We start from the raw sequence: 25,280 nt of genomic DNA, 5'->3' as shown, positions 1-25,280 counted from the left end.
GAATGAAGCCCAGAAAACTTCCCTCAGAGGAAGAAGTGGAAGAAAACAATTTCATTATTGAATAAACATTGAATCAGAATGTGGTGAACATCTCAGGTGACCCACGGAGAAATTGTGAAGACAGAAAGAAGTCTCACCTTTTTATATAGCCAAGCAGATACAGCCCGTTACATACATGTTCTCAAGATAAACAACACCTATGCCTCCATAAGAGACTTGGCAGCACCGTTTGTCACATGCGGCTCATCCTAGATTCATTGGGTAATTGCAGTGACCATCTGTGTTTTCCAATTGGCTTTATTCAAAGGAAACAATAAACTTCTTATATCCCAATAATAGAAGGTAGTTTGAGATTAAGACACCTGCAAAGTAACAGAGAATTTACAATGGCAAGTTTTCTAAAGTAAATGCTCTAAGAAAAAGGAGGTATCTTTGACGCTTCTTTTTTTTTTTTTTTTTTTTTTTTTTTTTTTGGAGATGGAATCTTGCTCTTGTTGCCCAGGCTGGAGTGCAATGGCAGGATCTCCACTCACTGCAACCTCCGCCTCCTGAGTTCAGGCAATTCTCCTGCCTCAGCCTCCCAAGTAGCTGGGACTACAGGCACCCACCACCACACCCAGCTAATTTTTTGTATTTTTAGTAGAGATGGGGTTTCCCCATGTTGGCCAGGCTGGTCTTGAACTCCTGACCTCAGGTGATCCACCAGCCTTAGCCTCCCAAAGTGCTGGGATTACAGGCATGAGCCACCATGCCCAGCATCTTGTTTTTATTTGTATTTGCCTTTACAGTACCTGGAAACCCTTACACTTGAAAGGTCTTCCTGGAAGACAATTTAGGTGACGCTCCAGTGAGCAAGACGGAGAATTATGGAGACAAGAAGAGAAGAGACACTGGATCCAATCAAGCTGTCTTGTGTTGTCTATTATAGACCTTCAGCTCTTCTTACAAGATGAGAAGTCATTAGAGAGTTTTTCCCAGAGGAATGATATGATTTGGCTTACGTGTTAGAGTCACTCATTATTCATAAGTATCTATTAGCCACTCTATTCCTGGGACTGTTCTTGGTGCTGAAGAAGGTACACAAGAAACAGAGCTTTGTTGTAAAGTTTTTTACTCTCCTGATGGGGAAATAACCAGGTAAAGCATCCACTAGTAACATAGGTCATATAGGCAGCTGTCAGTGTACAGAAAAAGGCAAGAAGAAAAGAATACAGAGAAAATGGAAGACTAAGGACTGGAATAGTCACAGAATGCATCAGGGGGAAGACAGAATTTGAACCGTGCATTAAAGGGTGGTAATCATTGGAAGACAGAGAGGAAGTAGCATAGCTTAAGGATCAGGCATGACCCAGAATATATTGAATTGGATTTGGAGCAGGTTGGAAAAATTAACAAGATTGTATAAGTCTGAAGCTGCAAGAGGCCGAGGGTTACTGATAAGGAAGGATAATGAAAAGATCGTCATGTAACTGGCTTATAGAAATGTTCCCATTCTCTGCTCTGATATCTTCATCTGGAGCTGAACAGAGTGGCCATATATTTGCATGATGGCCTTCTCCTTGTTACTTTCTACCAATTAGCTGGGTTTAACAAGAAGCAATTATGACAATTACTTCTAATTACTTCTGCTATTCCCTCCTCACCCTATTCTTCCCTTCCTACCCCTTAGATTAAAAACTCACCCTCGCTGGTGTGTAAAACTTTAAATAACTTAGAAGCTTTGGACAAAATGCCAGTTTACTGGAGGATGAGGAAGGGGGCTTCAAGATTGATGAGAACCAAAATTATGATGGTTACTTTTATTTGGCAAACTGACTGGGCCATGGGGTACTTGCTATTTTGTTAAGTATTTTTCCTGGTGTTTCTGTGAAAGTGCTTTGGATGAGATTAACATTTAAACCAATGGACTAAGTAAAGCAATTGCCCTCCCTAGTGTCAGTGGGCCTCATCCAATCAACTAAAGGTCTAAATAGAACAAAAAAGCTGACTCTTCCCCAAGTAGGAAGGAATCTCTCCTGCCTGATTGCCTTTTGACTGACATGGGTTTTTTTCTGCCTTCAGATTCACACTGCCACAGGCTCTTCCTGAGTCTTGAGCCTGACGGCCTTTGGATTGGTGCCACAACACAGGCTCTCCTCGTTCTCAGGCCTTTAGATTCAGACAGGAACCAAATCATCAGCTCCCCTAGGTCTCCAGCCTACCAACTCACCCTGCAGACATTGCGACTACTCAGCCTCCGTAATTGCATGAACTGATTTATTGAAATAAATCTCTTTCTACATATATACATCCTGTTGGTTCTGTTTCTCCAGAAAACACTAATACGGAAATGCATCAGAAAATTTCCCTCCACTTGTTTTGGGGATGTGGGTTGCCAAGGGGCTGAGAACAGTGAAAGCAGGAGAAGGCTGGAAAGGTATCAGAATACTGGGACTTCTAAAAGCATTGTGGGCTTCCCTCAGGCCCAAAGCATTACCCACTCTCATAGGGTAGTAAACGTTAGTGGGGATCACAAAACATGAGATTCTTCTAAGTAGTGGCCTATTCGCCTTAGTACCTAAGGGACTGCCACTAATAAACAAAGTCTGTACAGTAGCAATTGAGTACAGATTGGAAGCCACCTGGCCATGCCACAGCCTTCAGGGAGGCATGAGAGACATAGCTGAATACAGCCCTTGGACACACACCTAAAGACATTTTCCTATAATAGTCACAAACATAAATACAGTTTCTAGTGAATGCTTAGTCAGTAACAGATGCTGTGCTATGGGCTTTGGATCCATTGTCTCATGGAATCTTTGCAACAACTCTAGAGGTAAAAATTACTGTCTTCACTTTTCAGATGGGAAAACAGAGGTCTAATGAAGCGTCTAATTAGTCAGGGTTCTCCAGAAAAACAGGAAAATGGAATGTATATACACATACGTACATATGAGACAGAGAGAGGTTTATTATGGAAATTGTCTCATGCAACTCTGGAAGTCAAAAAGTCCCATCATATGCCATCTTCAAGCCGGAGAAGCAAAAAAGCCAGTGGTGTAGTTCAGTCCAAGTCCACAGGCCTGAGAACCAGAGAAGCCAATGGTATATCAGGCTACATCCAAAGCCGCAAGAACCAGGAACTCTGATGTCCTTGGTTCTTGAGACACAAGAAGGTGGATTCCCAGCTCAAATAGAGCAAATTTGCCCTTCCTCTGCCTTTTCATTCTATTCAGAGCCTCAAAGTATTGGGTGATGTCTGCCCACATTGGTGAGGGTGACTCTTTAACTGACTGATTCAAATGTTAATTTCTTTGGGAAACCCCTCACAGACAACACAGAAATAATATTTTCTCAGCTATCTGGGCATCCCTTAGCTCAGGCAAGTTGACACATGAAATTAGCCATCACACGAAATTAAGGGAGAAGTTATGGCTGAAGACACTGAGGGTCCAAGAATCTAAAACTGTGTTGTAAGGATTGAATGAATTGTTCTCAGAAATGTATGTAGCCAAATGTCTGGCATGTGATGAGAGCTCAATAAATGAAACTTGTTATGTTCACACTGTCATCATTGTCATCATCAATGTTATATTCTTCCTTCACTATACTTTATCAACTATTAATACATTCTCTGGCTTTATTAAGGCTAAAATGCTCAAGGAAACACTCTGTATATGCCCTTTAAATTCAAAGTTACCTGAAAGTGTGTTTCTTAAAACTGTGCCACAGGTATAAGGGGTATTTGAGCTTCCTTGTTAGCTCCTTAAAGAAACAAAGATCACCCTCTAGTCTGAAACCAATTCAAAACCTTTCACCAGGCTGGGCGCAATGGCTCATGCCTTTATAATCCCAGCACTTTGGGAGGCTGAGGCAGGCAGATCACTTGAGATCAGAAGTTCAAGACCAGCCTGACCAACATGATGAAACCCCATCTCTACTAAAAATACAAATATTAGCCAGTGTGGTGGCATGCACCTGTAATCCCAGCTACTCGGGAGGCTGAGGCAGGGCAATTGCTTGAACTCAGGTGGTGGAGGTTGCAGAGAGTGGAGATGCCACCTGGACAACAGAATGAGACTCCATCTTACAAAAAAAAAACTTTCACCAGTGTCTCCCAGGTGTCCATGGGTTTTCCCTGGTCCCAAACATCTTCTGACTGTGGCAGCAAGTAAGCTCAAGGACATCCGCTGGGAGCTTCCATGGGGTTTTCCTTCAGCATCCTTGTATGCTCTAACCCAGAACTTACTCAAGGTATATAGTAGGTACTAAATAATTACTCGCTTAATGCAAACTATTTTCAAGCTTTCTCTTCAATCTTGTCTCTGCATGCATTCAAAAGTAATTTAGAGTTGACTATGTAACTATCATAAAAGGCTGCCTACATTGTTTTAATTGTATTTTGTCTTTGACATCTACCCAGCAGAAATGGACAAAAGTCCCTTAAATTAATGTTTCTGCCCTGTGCATCATGAGCAACCTGATTACATTGAAATCATTTTCTAGTCAATGCCTTTAATTACTTTTCCTTTTGTGGTGACTGGCATGGTCCTACTGCTATTTTCTTCTCCAGACAGTAGAATTATACTGTAATGTATCTACTAGTTGTTACACATATATCTTGCAGGTTGCTTATTCCTGGTCCCACTTTACTCCTCATTAAATACAACATGAACTTTGGCTTTGGACAAAGGAAGAGGCAAATCTAGCAGTGTTCCTTGAATTTATGAGGCTGCAAAATGAGTTGTTGTGATTTCAGATAAGACACCACTCCAGAGAGCAAGGTTACTACATTAAGGAAGAAGCTCACCTGACCACCTTCTCCTCTGGCACTGGTGATCCCAAGGTATTCAGAGCCAGGGCTTGGCCTGGCTTCCTCTGAAAAGACTGTGATAATGTGCCCTGGGACCTGGTTTTTATATGAATGTAGCATCTGCTGGAGAGAAAAGAGGGAATTAATCTACATTTCTTGATCCTTTATTATCAGACTACTCTCAATACTAAGCATTGCACAACCAATCTCATTCAAACTTACACAGGTGAACAAGTTTTGTTTTTTTTTTTTTTTTTTTCTTTTCTTTTTTTTTTTTTAAGACAGCATCTTGCTCTGTCACCCAGGTTGGAGTGTAGTGTGTGAACTTGGCTCACTGCAACCTCTTCCGCCCAGGTTCAAGCAATTCTCCTGCTTCAGCCTCCTGAGTAGCTGGGATTACAGGTGCCCACCATTTTTTGTATTTTTAGTAGAGATGGGGTTTCACCATGTTGCCTAGACTGGTCTCAAACTCCTGACCTCAAGTGATCCACCCACCTCGGCCTTCTAAAATGCTAGGATTACAGGGGTAAGCCACTTGACCCAGCCCATAAAAGTTTTATTAAACTTGTTTTGTTAAATCTGTTTAAAGGAGGAATCTAAAGTTCTGAGAAGCTAAATAACTTGACCAAGACCACACAGCTGTGAGTAAGAAGTAAAGTGGGTTTTGAACCCAGGATTGTGACACCAAAGCTCAACTACTTCTCTGCATATGGCCACGAAGCCTAGAGATGAGACACGTGTTAAACAATGAGCTAGAATTTAGAAGGACAGTGGTGCAGCTGGAACGGTGCAACAGTGGGGAGAATCTCATGACCGATCATCAAGGCTATGAGATCGCTTTCTTCAGTGAGTCTGAGAAGCCACAGAGTGACAACGGAAAAAGTGGATGATCTGAGTGACAATGATCCAGAGTCTGCGTGATAGGGGTGGTGGAAGTCCCCAAGGTGAGAAATTTGGTGCAAATAAAGAGGGCAAGGAGGAGTCCTGGCTGTGTGCAGAGGTAAATAACAGAGGGAGGCAGTGAAGGGACTGGGACATTGCAGAGCAACCTGCAGTCTGAGGAAAGGTGGCTGGATGAGGGTGGGGAGTCAGGGAAAAGATAATATGAGATATATTCTAGAAAAAGGAGAGGCAATGTTGTTAACAGGAGGCAATTTCAGAGCTGGAAATAGTACGGGCAGAGCCGAAAGCATACCTCATTCTCCAACAAGCTGCTCCTCTCTAGCTCTCAAGGTGGGATGATCTGATAAACTAGTTCGTGCTGTCAGTGTCCTGGGATATGCTGCCAGGGTTATCTGTACTTCAGCAGGAGTCTCTTCCTAGACAAAGCAAAGGTACTTAAAAAAAGGATTCTTTAGTGATAGGAACGACAGGCACTACCAACAGACACTAAGGGTTGTACTTGTGAGAGCTAGAGTTTCTGGATAAGGACGTCCTTCAATACGTCCCTCAAGTATGATCACACAAGCGAGGTCTAATCTGCCCTAGAAAGCCTCAGCTCCGCCTGAAGCTCAGCTCTCGAATGGCCTTTGTAGAAGGGTTGTAGCTCTCCCTTTGAGGTCCTCTTGCCACAGCCTACAATCTCCAGGCATCCTCCCCTGCTTTTTCCTCCACCCTCACCGTAGGCTGCTCTCCCTTTCCCATCTCCCTCACTCATCTCTAGCCACCCAGGTCTCTTCTCAGCGTCCCCAACATTCCTTTCTTCCCAAAAGACTTTGCACATACTATTCCTTCTGTCTGGAAACTCTTCCATCGACTTTCCAAGAGGCTGCTGCTTCTCACTTGCTCAGGTCTCAGCCTGAAGGTCATCACCTCAACAAGGCATACCCGACCACCCATCCTCGAACAAGTCCCGCGCCCACCACTCACGGTTCTTCTCCCAGAGGGTACTTTGTGTGTTCCTTATCCTCCAGCTCTCCCACAGGAAGTGGGGGCTCCTTGCAATCAGGGATTGCTGGTATATGCTCAGCCCCTCACACAGCCTTGCCACAGTAGGGGACCTGATAAACGATGATGGACTAAATGACTGAAGGAGTAACCCTTGAGTAAGCATCTGAGAGAGGCAGTGGAAGGATGGGGGAAAGAGGAAGTGGTTCCATCAGCTGCCACTTACTCTTCCTCTCACAGTGTACCTTCTCTACCAATTTTTCTTTTGTTGACTTGAGATAGAGTCTCACTCTGCCACCCAGGTTGGAGTGCAGTGGTGCAATCTTGGCTTACTGCAGCCTTGACCTCCCAGGCCCAAGCAATTCTCCTGCCTCAGCCTCCCAAGTAGCTGAGACTACAGGCACCCACCACCGTGCCTGGCTAATTTTTGTATTTTTTATAAACGTGGGGTCTTGCCTTGTTGCCCAGGCTGGTCTCAAACTCCTAAGCTCAAGCGATCTGGCTGCCACAGTCTCCCAAAGTGCTAGGATTATAGGCGTGAGCCAACACACCCAGCCTGTTTGTCAATTTTAATAAAATTTCCCAGCATGGAAGGCTTGTAGGCAAGGAGACGGGAATTTGTGATTTTTGTTGGGTCCCACTGTGCCCTAAGGATGATACTGGGTCCTACACAGCCCACAGCCCAACTCTGGACATAAGAACATTGTTATGGGCTGAATTGTGGCCTTCCCAAATTCGTATGTTGAAGCCCTAACCTCCAGGACCCAAGAATGTGATTGTATCTGGAGATAGGGCCTTGAAAGAGATGCTTAGGTTAAATGTGGTTGGTAGGGTGGGACCTAACAAAATCTAAGTGAAGTTCATATAAAAAGACGATATTTGGGCACACGAGAGACGCTAGGAATGTGCGCACACAGAGAGAAGACCACGCGAGTTCACAGCAAGGCAGTGGCCAGCTGCGAGCCAAGGAGAGAGGCCCCATGCAAACAAGAATCCTCCTGGCTTTGATTTTGGGGTTCCAGCCTCCTGAACTGTGAGAAAAGAAATTTCCGTTGCTTAAGCCACCCAGTCTACGGTGTTTTATTAGCACAGCCTGAACAGACTAATACAAACGTTAATGTAATAGTCTTATTACATCATGGATGTCTTCAGTAGACAATGGTGAGTTGGGCAAAGCAGACCCCGGTCCAGGGAAATGCTGCGGTGAGGGTGAAGGACACAGACTTTGCAATCATATCCCAAGGCCACCACCTGCCCCCTTGGGCACGTTACTTAACCTGTGAATACATATCCTCTTCTACAAAATGACCCTCACGGAAGCATCGCAGGAGATAAGGTTTACAAAAGCACCTTTCATAGTTCTTAAAGGTCATTGCTCAACACACGTCAATGCCCTGCCCTCCCCTTCCAGTCCAACTCAGTCACATAAAAGTAGTCAGACCTTGGTTCCAAGAGAATTGCAAAATGCCAAATAGATTCATAAAAATTACTGGGAGAAATAAACGCGTATACGCCTGAGTGTGTGCACAAATGCATGGGTGAGGGTTCCTAACGTGGGGCAGGTGTGGCTGTTCTCTGAGCCTATTGTGTGAGCCTGGGATCCATTCTAATGAGCAATTTTGTGCTATAATTATAGATGGATAGTCTAACACCAGAGGCCACAGGTGACCCTGGTGGAACATTTGGAATAAAAAGCCAGAATTTGATGGAGTATGCTCACCAGTTTCCCAATGCCAAATAGAACTAAAATTAGATTACTGACCTGGTAAAGAAGAATCCACATGAATTATTAAGAACATGAGTCGTTTTGAGGCTCCTTGGAATTAACCATGTCTTTGAGATATTCACATTCTTCTGTAAAGATCTCCCTTAAATGGTTATTTTAGTGTGCCTTCCAGAGGAGGAGAGACCTCTTAAAGTTCCTCGGTTCCTGTTGAGCTGCCAGATCCCAAAATGATCAAGTCGGACAACAAGTCAAACTGGAAGAAGCAACCAGGCTTTCATTAATTTACCGTGAGAGTGAAGGCAAGAGACAAAGAAAAAGAAAAAGGAGGGAGGGTGAAGAACTAGGGTTAAAAAGTACTGGGCCAGAGCACCCAATGAAGAGAAGGGTCTTAGTCAAGGTCCCCCTATAAGGAACATCTTGGTGGACATACCTGAAAAGTGGCCCCCACCCTTCAGGGCTACAGATTAAGACCCCGAATGGAGGTGCCTGGGCTATGAATGCAGCTATCTATAAGCATATGAGCAATAAGGGTGGGGGGACCTGAATCCTTGACTTCATCTCCCTCCTCCAGAGATTGCGATGTGGGGAGGCAGCTTTCTCCAATGAGACTGGCCAGGAAAAGCCTTGCAAATGCCTTTGGTCAGACCTGAGAGATCATGCCCAGGACTTTAACCGGGAGCTACTCTTCACTATTTATAAGATCTCCAGCCTGGCACGGTGGCTCACACCCATAATCCCAGCACTTTGGGAGGCCAAGGTAGGTGGATCACAAGGTCAGGAGTTCAGGACCAGCCGGACCAACATGGTGAAAGCTGTCTCTATTAAAAATACAAAAATTAGTCAGGCATGGTGGCGGGCACCTGTAATCCCAGCTACTCAGGAGGCTGAGGAAGGAGAATTGCTTGAAGCTGGGAGGCAGAGGTTGCAGTGAACCTAGATTGAGCCACTGCACTCTAGCCTGGGCAACAGAGCAAGACTGAGTCTCAGGGAGGAAAAAAAAAGATCTCCACCACACCTTGGTCTGAAGTCATGGGTCTTAACCTTAGAGTCTGGAATTACTGGAGAATCTGTTTAAAGTAATGAATCCTCTCCTCTGAAAATGCACATAGATATATTTAGCATAAAATTTTACAAAATTTATAAAACCATGAAGTCTACCTGTAACCCAAGGTTAAGAAATCTATGAACTAAAGAGAAATACATTATTTTGTCAGGGATTTGAATAATGTATAGGCCTGTGTAACTTTACTGTGGGATGTCACTAGAGGATGAAATCAGGTAACCTGGCCAATGACTGTGGAACACTCTGATAGCACCCCAGAACTTTGGTGTGGTTTAACCCACCATGCCCACTTCTTTTTTTTTTTTTTTTTGAGACATAGTCTCGCTCTGTTGCCCAGGCTGGAGTGCAGTGGCACCATCTCAGCTCACTACAACCTCCGCCTTCCAGGTTCAAGCAATTCTCCAGCTTCAGCCTCCTGAGTAGCTGAGACTACAGATGCATGCCATCATGCCCACACCATCCCCACTTCTAAAGGTGAATACTGGTATGGTGTGTGTGTGTGTGTGTGTGTGTGTGTGTGTGTGTGTGTGTATAAAACATCTGACTCAATAAATTTAACCCAGCAAGCATATATAGCTTGTGAGACTCAAGAAGTATTTAAGTTGGTGCTCAGTAATTGTATTAGTCTGCTTAGGTTGCCATAACAAAATGCCACAGACTGGGTAGCTTAGACAACAGAAATTTATCACCATCCTAGAGGCTGAGAAGTCCAAAATTAAGGTGCCAGCAAGGTATGTCTCATTCTGAGGCCTCTTCTCTTGGCTTGCAGATAGCCACCTTCTTTTTCTTTGAGACAGGATCTTAGCCTGTCGCCCAGGCTGGAGTGCAGTGGCACAATCTCAGTTCACTACAACCTCTGCCTCCAGAGTTCAAGCAATTCTCCTGCCTCAGCCTCCCGAGTAGCTGGGACTATAAGCATGCACCACCATGCCCATCTAATTTTTTGTATTTTAGTAGAGGCAGGATTTCATCATGTTGTCCAGGCTGGTCTCTAACTCCTAAGCTCAGGCAATCTGCCCACCTCAGCTTCCCAAAGTGCTAGGATTATAGGCATAAATCATAACTCCCAGCCAGTCTCTCTCTCTCTCTCTTCTTATAAGGACACTAATCCTATAAGCTTAGGGCCCCACCCTTATGACCTCGCCTAAACTTAATTGCCTCCTAAAAACCTAATCTCTAAATACAATCACAATGGAGGTTAAGGCTTCAACATACAAATTTTGAAGGGACACAATTCAGTTCATCATCATGATATTTATATCAGTTCTTCCTTCTTGATCTCAAAAGAATTTCTCCCACTAAATTGAAAGTCTCTTTGCGCTACTGGAGTTGAGCCAACCATGAAACAACAAGTTACTCTCAGAGATACCCAACATCCTTGGATCATGTTGAACATTTAGCCCCAAAAGCATAAAACCTACCTATTCTTAAAAAGGCTTCTTTCTGCAAAGGAAAATTAAGTTTCTTCCCAAAATTTTATAGATTATTCTGGTGGGCTATATACATTGATGGGGAGTAACCACAAATTCACACTCCACTGTGAGATTACATTCTATTCCTACACTACTTCAGCAAGGTCACAAACCCTATTAAAAGCATAGTGGCCATGCAGGGCAGAAACTGATGTGAAATTCTTCACCCTCAAAATGTTTAATGGAGGACATGCAGCCACCATTGACTTTTTTGGCTCAAGGTAAGGTCTTGGTGGAAAACTGCCAAGCCACTGCCCTTTTAATATACATGGCTGATATATCATCATTCGGAAGCATTTACATTAAAATAAATGAGGTACATTAAGATCTGTGTGCTACCCTTTAACAAAATTTTTACAAATATCAAGCTCTCCTGCTTCTTGAACCCAAGTTAGCACTAGCAAGGCTCCATTCTCCTCCAGGGTGTGAGGGTTGTCAGTGCCTAAATGTCCCTTGTATTAGTTCATTCTCATGCTGCTAATAAAGACACACTGGGTAATTTATAAAGAAAAAAAGGCTTAATGGACTCACAGTTCCACATGGCTAGGGAGGCCTCACAAACATGGAAGGCAAGAGGGAGCAAAAGCACATCTTACATGGACAGACGGAGGCAAAGAGGGTTTGTGCAGGGAAACTCCTCTTCATAAAACCATCAGATCTCATGACCCTTTTTCACTATCACAAGAACAGCATGGGACAGACCCACCCCCATGATTTAATCACCTCCCACCAGGTCCCTCTCATGACACATGGGAATTATGGAAGCTACAATTCAAGATGAGATTTGGGTGGAGACACGGCCAAACCATATTATCCCCGAACCATACAGCTTCTCCACTTTCTAGAAAATTCGTATTCTTGGGGTACTTAAAACATCATGATTCACTGCATTTTGCCTGAAAGGTGATTCAAACACTCATAAGAAATTATCATTAGAAAACTAGTTCAATTCGGAAAAATAATAAATGGATTCAGTTAGAGAAACTCAGAGGGATGCATGAATTGGACTAAGAAACACAATCACAACAAGAGACCCTCCTCTAACTCAGCAGCTAGGATTTCTGCTTTTCCATGTCATTAGCTAACATGCTCTAAATAACTTTAATTGTTCATATAGATCAGTAACTGAGGTTTTACCATGCCCTACATAAAAGGCTGTTTTTCCATAAGTGAAGGCTTCCGTACTGAAAATTCATTCAAAGTTACCTAATGAATTGCCCACTGGAGCAAATAATTGAAATTATCAGAGTGTCAAATAAAAACATGTTTAAGTCCGCTTTTTAAAAAAAAAAAAAAAAACCTATAAAATGTTGCTAACAAAGTAGTTTTTAGTTTTCATTTTTAAATTGTCAGTGCTTTTTTCTAGATGTCATTCATCCTTGAAAAAAAATATCTTTTGTTCTATAACTGCAAAAATTATTTTTCATGGGTAGTTTCATATTTTTAAATGTCACTGCATTTTAATTTTTGTAATTCTATCAATTTCATGTTTGTAGTTCTTCCCTGCCACCTCAGCTGAGCTCACATGACCAATGTAGGTGCTGTGTTTCCTCTCAGAATTATAGCCTTAAGTTACTGATGTTTATTTGAGAGAGGGAAGGAGAGAGGAGGATTCTTGTAAATGGCTCTGAGCATCTACTGAGGGTGAGAAAACTTTAACTAAAATCAACTTGGCTCTTGAGAACTCATTTTTCTTTGACGATTGAAACACCTAATCTTGTCATTCAAGTTCAACTCAATTTGCTACCATTTTAAAATGTAACGACTGAATATCAAACTCAGTCAATTCAAGCCTCTGTTCCTCAGCTTCTTTCTCCTTGGGAATGATATTTATTGGTGCGTGGGTTGCATTGTCCTGGCACCAGGTATAAGAGGCAACTGGAGATGGCATCCACAACTGACTTCCTCCAGACCCAATCAAGTTTGCCTTAGGTTCATTAGCTCTGTCCCAGAATGCTGCAACTCACCTCCAATAGAAAAACAGGACATAGAATGAAGGTGCTGGGAAAATCTAAGTGACTTTTCTCTGCTCTGCCTCATGCACAGTGAGGTCTAGTGTATTAGTCCATTTTCATCCTGCTATGAAGAAATACCAGAGACTGGGTAATTTATAAGGAAAAAGAGGTCTAATGGACTCACAGTTCCCCATGGCTGGGGAGGCTTCACAATCAAGGCAGAAGGCAAAGGAGGAACAAAGGAATGTCTTACATGGCAGCAGGCAAGAAAGTGTGTGCAAAAGAATTGTCCTTTATAAGACCATCAGATCTCATAAGTCTTATTCACTATTACGAGAACAGCATGAGAAAAAACCCACCCCCATCATTCAGTTACCTCCCACCAGGTCCCTCCCACAGCATATGAGGATATCTAGAAAGTTCAAGATGAGATTTGGGTGGGGACACAGCCAAACCATATCATCTAAACTGTGTGAGACTCTCTCAGCTCATTACCTGGACACTTTAGCCATGCAGTCTCAGACGCCATGCTGGACATTCTTGGGTCAAGAGGAACAAAGTGTGGTCTGCAAGGCCAGGGAGAGAGGTATCTTCAGAACACACCAGCATCCAAATCATCCCAAATCCCCTTGCTCCAGCTGGATCAACTTTTATCTCCTTTCTTTCACTAAGGTATAATTTACATAAAGTGTATGAACAATTCAATTAGTTTTAACAAATGTATACACTGTTGTAACCTATAGTCTTACCAAGATATGGAATACTCTATCACTCTCAAATTTTTCTTATGCTTCTCCCCAGTCAATTACTACTCCTAGGCAAACACTTTTCTGATTTCTGTCATCACAGGTTAGCTTTGTGTGCGCCAGAATTTCATATAAATGAAATCATGCAGTGCATGCTATTTGGGGTCTGGCTTTATTCACTCAGCATCATGTTTCTGAGATGCATGCATGTGGCACTGTTAGTAATTTGTTCCATTATATTGCATTGTATGAATTTTTTTCCAATTTCTCCCTTCCATCTTTATTGATTCACAAGATTTTGCACAGAAAACTCTTTAGGGTCTAGAACAGCAGTAATTGCCTCACACTGTTTTCAAGCCTTCAAGTTTCAAAAGCAAATCATAAAAAAAAAAATACAGTTCCTGATTTGAGTTAGATCCAGGGACAGAAAAGTAGCACATACTTGAATGTAACATGATCTACAAATGGTGGTAATATTTTCCTTGGGAAAGTAGTTCTGTTAGCATATATTTTTCACATACTCAAAAGGCTCAGTCTCAAGCAGTAATAAACACAAGCAAAAGTGATAAAATAAATATTCAGAAAAACCTCTTTATACATACAAGTGAAAGAATATGCAACACTTTCATGCAAAAAATAAGTATAATAATAATATATTTGTTCATATATGTAGCTGAAATCTGCCGTTCCAGCCCACATGTCCCCAGTAAAGAAGGGAGGCACAGATATAGATGACTCTGTGGTTCACTGTCTTACAGCATTTTTGTACTGGAACACTATCACAACCAAAAATTTATCCCTCTTGTTATATTTCTAGAATGTTTAAAATTTTTTCTTTGTTTCTTTCTTCCCTTTTTTATTTGTTTTGTTTTGTTTTATAGCATGCCAAATCCTTTAGCATGCATGATGGCCTTCAACAATCTCTCTTTAAGTTTTTCTTTGCTTGAATATTCTGGAAGTAAAAGCACATTAAAGCAACTATGAGATGTAGGTAACCTTTCTGTGTCTGGGCCATTTTTGGCTATAATCATCTTTAATTTTCCTAGTCCTCCCACAGATGCTCTGTTTGTGCCCATTGTAAACTGCAAGAAGAGTCTTTTCTGTTCATCTGTAAATGAATGAACGATTTCCCAGAGCTCCTGAATCAGAACAGAGTCCCTGGTATAGCCACCATCATATTCTGTGGTTTCTTCTAGTGCTTTGAAATCTAGATTCTGGCTTCCACATATAAGCAATTCAATGTCTTCTGTTCTGAATAAGTACTTTAAGGGAGATTCACTGGTCACCATATGAAAACCTCTCCGAAGAGCCTTGAACTGTTTTTCTACTGATTTATTGAGAATGTAGTCAGAATAAAGACTGACAAATTCCTTCCTGTTTTCATTTGTAATTGGAATTTTATCACCATTTTCCTTTAGATCATACATCACTGGGTTACCAAAAAGATCTGTCTGTGATATCTGGAAAATGATCATCATGTCATCGTCCATACTCCCTTCATACTCCAAGAAATCTTTTAAACTCTGATATGAAACTTGGTAAGAATCTACCAAGTCACAAAAAGTTCCCTTTTTTTCCCATTAGCTTTCTGTAGACAATCATGGGAAAATGTACATCCAGTATACAGTTATTGTAAATAGCCAGACTTGGTACTATGCCAATCAGCATAAACTGACCCTCAGTTTCAAAAGTAGATGGATTAAACCAAAACAATTTTGTAGATTCTTCTTATGTGAACATACCAATATCTGGATTGCAGATTTCCTCCACAACCAACTGAAAAAATTCTTTGGAAACACCTCCCTCATCAACTCCTTGTTCTCCTTCAAATTCCACAAACAACTTCTTCTTCAAGTCTGCAGGATTTTCCGCAGTAATCATCTCTAGCCGGGCAAGTGCATCATCTATGATATGGTCACGTCTAACTTTGAGTCTCAAATATGGATTCAACTGCTGTCCTTGAGCAAAGCTGGAGAGAACAGTGATTCTTCATTCACTGTACATGCAAATTCTATTGTCATAATACAATTCCAAATTCTTTGTGACAGCATACAATATAAAGGGACATATCATAAAAGAGAATTTGTTTCTACTTTTAAAAAAAGCATAATCTTTACCCATTTCTAGAACCTCATGCCGTGGTTCATGAATAAACTCTTCAAAAGAGGATAAGTGGTTTTTGACAATCCAATGTTTTAACACCAAGTTCAGTTTCCAGGGGGTCTCAAGAACCTTTCTTGTTTCTTCCTTCTTTTCCCAAAAGTTCCTGAAGTGTCAGCTCACTGGACTCAGGGATGGGCTCTTTATCATCTTCTTCAGTGTGATTTGTGTCCACTTCCCCTCCCACTACATTTGTATAGTAAACCATTTTCAAGCACTTGGAAGCAGCAATAATGGCATCATCATCGTTCACTAGATTTCAACTGTTAAATTCATTGCTCATGACTTTATAAATAATAAATTGCTGAAATGTCTCCATCATTCTCCGAATCTGGTCTGCATTGTATTTAGACCACAGTCTCATCAGTTTTCCTTGGGCTACAAGGGGTAGCTTTCTCATTGCTTTGCAAAATAATGGCAAAGCCATTTCCAGATATTCAGGACTGTGGAGATTTCTATTCTCCATTACGCTAATGAACAAATGCAGATAATTAGGATCTCAAGAGCATACGTTGTGATACATCAAGTCACATTCCACGTTAGGTAACAAATATATGAGTGCATTGAGAAAGGCAGTTTCCATTTTTTCATTAGAGAGCAATCTGGTGTAGACCCTTCTAATGGCATCAACATCCACAGACACATCATCACGGCCTAATGTCTGCAAACTGTTGTCTCCCTGTGAGCTATCGCCCACCTTTGAAGATGCTTCTGAGTCTTCTTCCATAGCAGTAGGAGAACATGCAGATTTTTCCTTTTCATCTTCATCCCTGCCTTCATCCTTTGCTTGAAGAGATTTCAGTTCTTCCTTGGTATGCCGTGTAACTTTCTAGAAGCTCTGTACCAACGCCTCCGCATTAGAAAAAACTCTCTCAATAACTCCGATTAAAGGGGAATAATCTTCTTTTTCTGCTTAATTCAAGAATTTCATATACCTTCTCTTCTGTTAAGTAAGTCACATCTTTAAAATCCGTATGAAAAAATTACAGATGTTTATCTAGACACCTAACAGATGTTTGGATTATTCCCAATTTTTTTACTACCATGAATAAAATTGCAATGAATGTTTATATACAAATATGTTTGGACATATATTTTTATTTCTCTTGGGTACATTGATCTACCAGCACTGGGAGTCCCTAGATAAGGAATAAACTTGCTGGGTCAAAGGGTAGATGTAAGTTTCGCTTTATTAGAAACTGCCAAATGGTTTTCCAAAGTGGTTGTACTTAGTCTTTTTGGAAGGAAACTGCTCTTGGTCATCTCACATCTTCTACTCTGTTGTTTAAGATATGAGTTCCGGCCAGGCGCGGTGGCTCAAGCCTGTAATCCCAGCACTTTGGGAGACCTACGTGGGCGGATCATGACATCAGGAGATTGAGACCATCCTGGCCAACATGATGAAACCCTGTCTCTACTAAAAATACAAAAATTAGCTGGGCGTGGTGGCATGCACTTGTAATCCCAGCTACTCAGGAGGCTGAGGCAGGGGAATCACTTGAACCTGGGAGACAGAGGTTGCAGTGAGCCAAGATCGCACCACTGCACTGCACTACAGCCTGGTGACAGAGCAAGACTCCGTCTCAAAACAAACAAATAAACAAACAAACAAAGCCAAGAATTTGACTATTTGTTCACGCTGTGTTCTTTTTGGTCTTCCCTTCATTGACAGCCTGAGACTTGTGGCTTAATTTAAATGACCAAAGAGCTACAGGGTCACAAGTGATGAAGAGAAAGAAAAGCACATGAGATCAGATTTTTAAATACCAACTAGCTATTTGGGGCACCCAGCAGTGCCCAATAAACTTGCTGAACAAGTTTACTCTAAAGGTTTGATAACAGCCAATGAACACTGAAGGAAAAATATGTTGACCACGGCTGCGGGCATTTATTTACTATTCCAGTGGTATTTCCAACAGAGAAACAAGAGAATTAATTCATCTTTCACTCAACAGCTACCGCTATCAGTGTATTTCTATTATGTTAGAAGAAACCTGAATATTGCTATAAACATTATCCCTCTGTCTGTAAAGTACAGGTCATAGAGCTATTACGCTATGATTTTTATGTAGGCAACAAAATTTTCTTTTAAAAAATTCCAAAAGTACATATACTAGTCAGCTGCAGAAGTTCTCAAAGAATCATGCCTCCCAAAATTCATGCCCTGGTGTAGCTCTTGCCCCTTCAATTGATGCTGAATAAACTAGGTTATTTAACAAACACTAGCATTCCATGGAGGTGACGCTTTGCAGCTCTGGGACAGAGCCTTTAAAAGGGCTGGCATCCCTGCTTTGTTGCTGCTAGGAGCTCTGCACAGCCATGGAAGAAGTACAGCTATTCATTGTTGTTGTTTTTGTTGTTGTTATTGTTGAGAAAGAGTCTCGTTCTGTTGCCAGGCTGGAGTGCAGTGGTGCAATCTCGGCTCACCACAACCTCCAACTTCCTGGTTCAAGCGATTCTCCTGTCTCAGCCTCCCGAGTAGCTGGGATTACAGGCACGCACCACCATGCCCAGTTAATTTTTGTATTTTTAGTAGAGACGGGGTTTCACCATGTTGGCCAGGATGGTCTCAATCTTCTGACCTTGTGATCAGCCTGCCTCAGCCTCCCAAAGTGCTGGGATAACACTAGTTAAGCCTGTCTAGTTGGAAAAACAAAGACTGAAGGTATGGCGCGGTGGCTCACACCTGTAATCCCAGCACTTTGGGAGGCTGAGGTGGGCGGATCACAAGATCAAGAAACCAAGATGATCCTGGCCAACGTAGTGAAACCCTGTCTCTACTAAAAATACAAAAATTAGCTGGGTGTGGTGGTGCAAGCCTGTAGTACCATCTACTCAGGAGGCTGAGGCAAAAGAATCACTTGAACCCGGGATGCGGAGATGGCAGTGAGCCAAGATCATACCACTGCACTCCAGCCTGGTGACAGAGTTAGACTCTGTCTTAAAAAAAAAAAAAAAAAAGACTAGTAATTTTGGCTGTTGCTTTTCTTACTTTCGTATGAATATTTGTGTATATAATAACCAATTATGTTCCTTTCCTCCCCTTCTCCCATTGAGCTAGTGTCTATCATCAGATGTGTTAATAAGTGGTTAGTCTTATATCTCAGTATTCAGGTTACAAAATATCAAAGGAATAGTGTGATGCCGCTTGAAGGATAACATCACCCAGAGATGGACTATATGACACATGAAACTTTGTATCCTTTTATGGCAAGAAAGTTAGCAGGTGTTAGATTGTTTGGGGAGTGTCTTGCATCATGTTAGAAAGTTAAATATAGGTTAAAAAGGTATATATGGTGCCAAGTTAACAATGGGTTGACTATGTAGTTGTTTGTTTGTTCGTTTGTTTTTGTAGGTTTTTTTGTTTTTGTTTTTGCACCAGGCTGGAGTGCAGTGGTGCGATCTTGGCTCCCTGCAACCTCCGGCTCCTGAGTTCAAGCAATTCTCCTGTCTCAGCCTTCTGAGTAGCTAGGACTACAGGCAGGCGCCACCACGCTCAGTTAATTTTTGTATTTTGGTAGAGACGAGGTTTTACCATGTAGGCCAAGATGTTCTTGATCTTCTGACCTCGTGGTCCGCCCGCCTTGGCCTCCCAAAGGGCTGGGATTAGAGACGTGAACCACCGCACCCAGCCTACTATGTAGTTTTATGCATGCCAACTGGTCTGCTAGCTCTATGATTCCCAGAATTATCTTCTGGCAAATCTGAGCAAGATTTGGAAGGCAGAAGTGAATGGTAACCATTGACTCTTCAAAGACCATCATTGTTAGCACAACAAGAGATAGAGCAGAAGTGCTGGCAGATTCCAGCCCTCATTCATGCTTTCCCTCCTCTGTATCTAGCTCTTCTTCCTGACTGCAAGCTTTGCTGACTGTGACAGGCAATTTTACGTGTCAACTCAGAGGGCATTTTTGAGACGAGACTAACATTTAAATCGGTGAACTTTAGGTAAAGTAGATTGTCTTCCATAATGTGGGTTGGCCTCATCCAATACGGTAAAGGCCTGAGCAGAACAAAAAGATCAGCCTCCCTGAGCAAGAGGAAATTCTCCAACAGACTGCCTTCAGCCTTCATCTGCACCATCAACTCTCCAGGGTCTCAGGCTTGCCAGTCCCCCTGCAGATTTTAGAGTTCCCAGCCTTCATAATCACGTGAGTCAATTCCATAGATAGAAAGAAAGATGGGTAGATGGATAGAGAGGATAGATAGATGATAGATAGATAGATAGATGATGGAGAGTGAGAGAGAGAAAGAGAGAGAGAGAGAGAGAGAGAGAGAGAGAGAAAGATAGGCAGATAGATCCTACTGGTTCTCTTTTTCTCTGAAGAGCCCAAACACAAGGGCCAACAGTCTTTCCAGGCCCATAACCAGATGCAGAGGCAACAACAGGCTTCCCAGTCTTCTTCCCATTTTAACTCCTCAGTTGATGTCCCTGCCTCCCCATATTCCTTTGTGAACTCTGCCCTTGTCCATTTGCACTAGCATTTCAGAAGGCAGGTTATAGACATTTCTCTGATCCTCCAACCCCTCCTTGTAAACCATACTTCTGCAACCCCATCCATAATGGTATAAGGCCTTATTCCTATGATAAATCTCTTATTCTATAAAACTCATAATGATTCTGCTGTCTTTATTGTGCCATGACTGATACAATATATTACCATTTTGTGCAAAAGAAATTGTGCTAATGTTCTCAGTATAGACAGTAAAGCACTAACACTGTTAAATGGTTCTCATTTCCTGTCCCATTCATCTACTCATTCATTCACTGAGGAAACATTTGCTGAGTGCCTACCATTGGTCAGGTACTGTTCTAAGGCAGCAGACTTAACATACACAAAGGCTGTGATGTGAAGATGATCAGCATCTAGAACTATAACCATTGAAGGAAAATTGCCAGGAGGAGATTTCAGTTCAATATTAAGAACTTTCTGACAATTAAAATTGCCTCAAAGGAAAGACCTCTCTGATCTACAGTAGTAAGGCCCTAGTACTACAGAAATTACCTAGCAACTTTCTTACCAGGGACATGTCAGAAGCCTGGATGTATCAGTTAGTAGAGTTTAAATATTCACCAGGTTCACTTTTAAATTTTATGTTCGATGATTCCAATATACTATATCCTATCTGTGAGATTTTGAGGCTTTATATTCTGTCTGTATTCTAAGGTGACTACGAGATATAGTAGGATTGTGTTAATCTCAGAACAATACAAAAAGGGAAAAGAACAGGTGTTTTTGGTTTACCACATGCCAGGCAATATTCATTAGTTGTTTTATAATCCTCCCAAAACTCTAAAAAGTAAGTGCTATTATCCCCTCTGTATAGACACTGAAATTTAGTAAGTTACAGCAACTTATTCAAACATCTCAGCCACCAAGCAGAAGAAACCAAAAACTTTCTGATCCCAAATCCATGTTTTTTTCTTATGCTGTATCTCCTCAAATTTCAGCATTTTTGTGTAAGAATTAATATGATTCCTATTCATAATTATTATAAGATTATTAACTCTCACATAATAAAGCATCGTTTTTCATTTATCAGGTCAAATCTTAATGCGTGCATATTTTAATATATATCTTAGAATATACATTGTATTGAATAAATTAAGCAATAACATAACATCATTTATCAAATGTTTTGTATGTTCCAACCACTCCAAAGTGCTTTACCTTCTCATTTCATCCTCACAGGAATTCTGCAAATGGAGACTTTTCTAGCCTTATTCTACAGATAACAATGAAAATCAGAGAGGCTAAGACATGTTTCCAAAGTTGACCAGCTACTAGAAAGTGGCAAGACTGGAACCCATTTTATTCTGGTCGACTCTGAAGCTCTTTTTCTGTGTTCTGAATACCCTGGATTACTCTTTCCCTTGGGCTGAGGCAGGCATGGCAGATTTTTCTTACCATATTTTGCAAGATGACTTGCTCTTTCACCTACATGTTCCAAGATTATTTGTTGCTTCTCCCTCTAGATGCCTCCTTAAACAACTTGTTGTTTATTTCTACAACAGTTTCTACTTTCAGCCCCATTTAAAATAAAACTTAGGAAGACTCACCCCATCAAGCCATTTCAATGTGAGAAATTGGTTGAACAAATAAAATAAAATATTTGAGAACACTGAAGTTGTCATGAATGACATACTACTACCATTCATTGTAATGTAGGTGTTGTAAGACTTTTTTCTTTTTTTACTTTGCTAAATCAACCACTTCAACTTGATGGCCTTGCTTCTAGCTATGATTCAAATCCACAGAGGATTTCATTTTGACTTTAAACTATAGCTGACTGTTGCTGTAGGAGAGGTTTAAGACAACCAGGGATGTAAATTGCCTCATCTACCACCAGGGGAAAAAAGATTGTATCTTGTAATACAGACCACAGGATAGGGACGAGCTTATCTGCTGTGTACTCCTGTTACCAATATCAGCTCCAAAGAAGAAAAATGGATTTGAGGAGAAGAGAATTTGTTTTCAGCTCATTATAGGGAAAGGAAAACTATTTTACTATATGTGCTTCATATATAAAGAGGAACATACATAAATACACAGTGGGAGAGAAGAAAGCTAGCATTTATTAAGTATGTATTATTAAGTATTAGTATATATTATTTATTCTTAATATATACCAAGAGCTTCAGGTACCTTATAACAACCCTAAGAGATGTGGTTATTTCCATATGATATAGGAAAGAATTGGAAAAAAATATCTTAGTTTATAAATCCCTCCAACTCAAAAGTCCAAGCTTTCTCCACCATATTCTATTGACTTTATGTACAATCTTTTTTTTTTTTCCCATTTATTTATTTTATTGCATTTTAGGTTTTGGGGTACATGTGAAGAACATGCAAAATTGTTGCATAGGAACACACGTGGCAGTGTGATTTGCTGCCTTCCTCCCCATCACCTACATCTGGCATTTCTCCCCTTGCTATCTCTCCCCAGCTTCCCACCCCCCACCCTCCCTCCCCTATTTCCCCCCAACTGACCCCAGTGTGTAGTGCTCCCCTCCCTGTGTCCATGTGTTCTCATTGTTCAACACCCACCTATGAGTGAGAACATGCGGTGTTTGATCTTCTGCTCGTCTGTCAGTTTGCTGAGAATGATGGTTTCCAGGTTCATCCATGTCCCTACAAAGGACCCAAACTCATCGTTTTTGATGGCTGCATAATATTCCATGGTGTATATGTGCCACATTTTCCCTATCCAGTCTATCGTCGGTGGGCATTTGGGTTGGTTCCAGGTCTTTGCTATTGTAAACAGTGCTGCAATGAACATTCGTGTACACGTGTCCTTATAGTAGAACGATTTGTAATCCTTTGGATATATACCCAGTAATGGGATTGCTGGGTCAAATGGAATTTCTATTTCTAGGTCCTTGAGGAATCGCCACACTGTCTTCCACAATGGTTGAACTAATTTACACTGCCACCAACAGTGCAAAAGTGTTCCTATTTCTCCACATCCTCTCCAGCATCTGTTGTCTCCAGATTTTTTAATGATCGCCATTCTAACCGGCGTGAGATGGTATCTCAGTGTAGTTTTGATTTGTATTTCTCTGATGACCAGTGATGATGAGCATTTTTTCATATGTTTGTTGGCCTCATGTATGTCTTCTTTTGAGAAGTGTCTGTTCATATCCTTTGCCCACTTTTGAATGGGCTTGTTCGTTTTTTTCTTGTAAATCTGCTTTAGTTCTTTGTAAATTTTGGATATCAGCCCTTTGTCAGATGGGTAAACTGCAAAAATTTTTTCCCAATCTGTTGGTTGTCGATTCACTCTAATGATTGTTTCTTTTGCTGTGCAGAAGCTGTGGAGTTTGATTAGGTCCCATTTGTCTATTTTGGCTTTTGTTGTCAATGCTTTTGGCGTTTTGGTCATGAAGTCCTTGCCTACACCTACGTCCTGAATGGTTTTGCCTAGATTTTCTTCTAGGGTTTTTATGGTGTTAGGTTTTATGTTTAAGTCTTTAATCCATCTGGAGTTAATTTTAGTGTAAGGTGTCAGGAAGGGGTCCAGTTTCTGCTTTCTGCACATGGCTAGCCAGCTTTCCCAACACCATTTATTGAACAGGGAATCCTTTCCCCATTGCTTGTTTTTGTGAGGTTTGTCAAAGATCAGATGGTTGTAGAAAGGTTGTGTTGCCTCCGAGACCTCTGTTCTGTTCCATTGGTCTATATCTCTGTTTTGGTACCAGTACCATGCTGTTTTGATTACTGTAGCCTTGTAGTATAGTTTGAAGTCTGGTATTGTGATGCCCCCCGCTTTGTTCTTTTTGCTTAGAATTGACTTGGCTATGCGGGCTCTCTTTTGGTTCCATATGAAGTTTAAGGTGGTTTTTTCCAGTTCTGCAAAGAAGGTCATTGGTAGCTTGATGGGGATAGCATTGAATCTGTAAATTACTTTGGGCAGTATGGCCATTTTCACGATATTGATTATTCCTAACCATGAACATGGGATGTTTCTCCATCTGTTTGTGTCCTTTCTTATTTCGTTGAGCAGTGGCTTGTAGTTCTCCTTGAAGAGGTCCTTTACATTCCTTGTTAGTTGTATTCCTAGGTATTTTATTCTCTTTGTGGCAATTGTGAATGGAAGTTTGTTCTTGATTTGGCTCTCTTTAAGTCTGTTACTGGTGTATAGGAATGCATGTGATTTTTGTACATTGATTTTGTATCCTGAGACTTTGCTGAACTTGCTTATCAGTTTCAGGAAGTTTGGGGCTGAGACGATGGGGTCTTCTAGATATACAATCATGTCATCTGCAAATAGAGACAATTTGACTTCCTCCTTTCCTATTTGAATGCCCTTTATTTCTTTTTCTTGCCTGATTGCTCTGGCTAGAACTTCTAATACTATATTGAATAGCAGTGGTGAGAGAGGGCATCCTTGTCTGGTGCCACATTTCAAGGGGAATGCTTCCAGTTTTTGCCCATTCAGTATGATATTGGCTGTTGGTTTGTCATAAATAGCTTTTATTATTTTGAGATACGTTCCATTGATACCTAGCTTATTGAGTGTTTTTAGCATAAAGGGCTGTTGAATTTTGTCAAAGGCCTTCTCTGCATCAATTGAGATAATCATGTGGTTTTTGTCTTTGGTTCTGTTTATGTGGTGAATTACGTTTATAGACTTGCGTATGTTGAACCAGCCTTGCATCCCCGGGATGAAGCCTACTTGATCATGGTGGATAAGCTTTTTGATGTGCTGTTGTAATCGGCTTGTCAGTATTTTATTGAAGATTTTTGCATCTATGTTCATCATGGATATTGGCCTGTAGTTTTCTTTTCTTGTTGAGTCTCTGCCGGGTTTTGGAATCAGGATGATGTTGGTCTCATAAAATGATTTGGGAAGAATTCCCTCTTTTTGTATTGTTTGGAATAGTTTCAGAAGAAATGGTACCAGCTCCTCTTTGTATGTCTGGTAGAATTCAGCTGTGAACCCATCTGGACCTGGGCTTTTTTGGGTGGTAAGCTCTT

At 41.3% G+C, this 25,280-nt stretch overlaps 1 long non-coding RNA gene and 1 pseudogene across 3 annotated transcripts in view; both read right to left on the bottom strand.

Moving 5' to 3' along the window:
• Positions 1-25,280, bottom strand: part of LOC116550896 — a 37,569-nt gene that overhangs the window by 5,290 nt on the left and 6,999 nt on the right. The window contains exons 1-3 of one of the 2 annotated variants that reach the window (XR_004268616.1): positions 12,908-13,051; positions 5,988-6,111; positions 138-362 (exon numbers count right to left, since the gene is read on the bottom strand). This is a non-coding gene — a long non-coding RNA (uncharacterized LOC116550896). Of the gene's footprint in view, positions 1-137; positions 363-5,987; positions 6,112-12,907; positions 13,052-25,280 lie in introns of those variants that run through there. The other variant, XR_004268617.1, reaches the window with a different exon arrangement.
• LOC116550895 lies at positions 14,488-16,387 on the bottom strand (annotated as a pseudogene). Its single transcript, XR_004268615.1, has one exon. The product of XR_004268615.1 is annotated as a ubiquitin-protein ligase E3A pseudogene (transcript).

Source organism: Sapajus apella, unplaced genomic scaffold (genome assembly GCF_009761245.1).
Source record: "Sapajus apella isolate SASKATOON/1434 unplaced genomic scaffold, GSC_monkey_1.0 scaffold8, whole genome shotgun sequence".
Taxonomy (NCBI): domain Eukaryota; kingdom Metazoa; phylum Chordata; class Mammalia; order Primates; family Cebidae; genus Sapajus; species Sapajus apella.
Note: the sequence above shows the minus strand (reverse complement) of the source record. Positions and strands in the feature narration are given on the sequence as shown.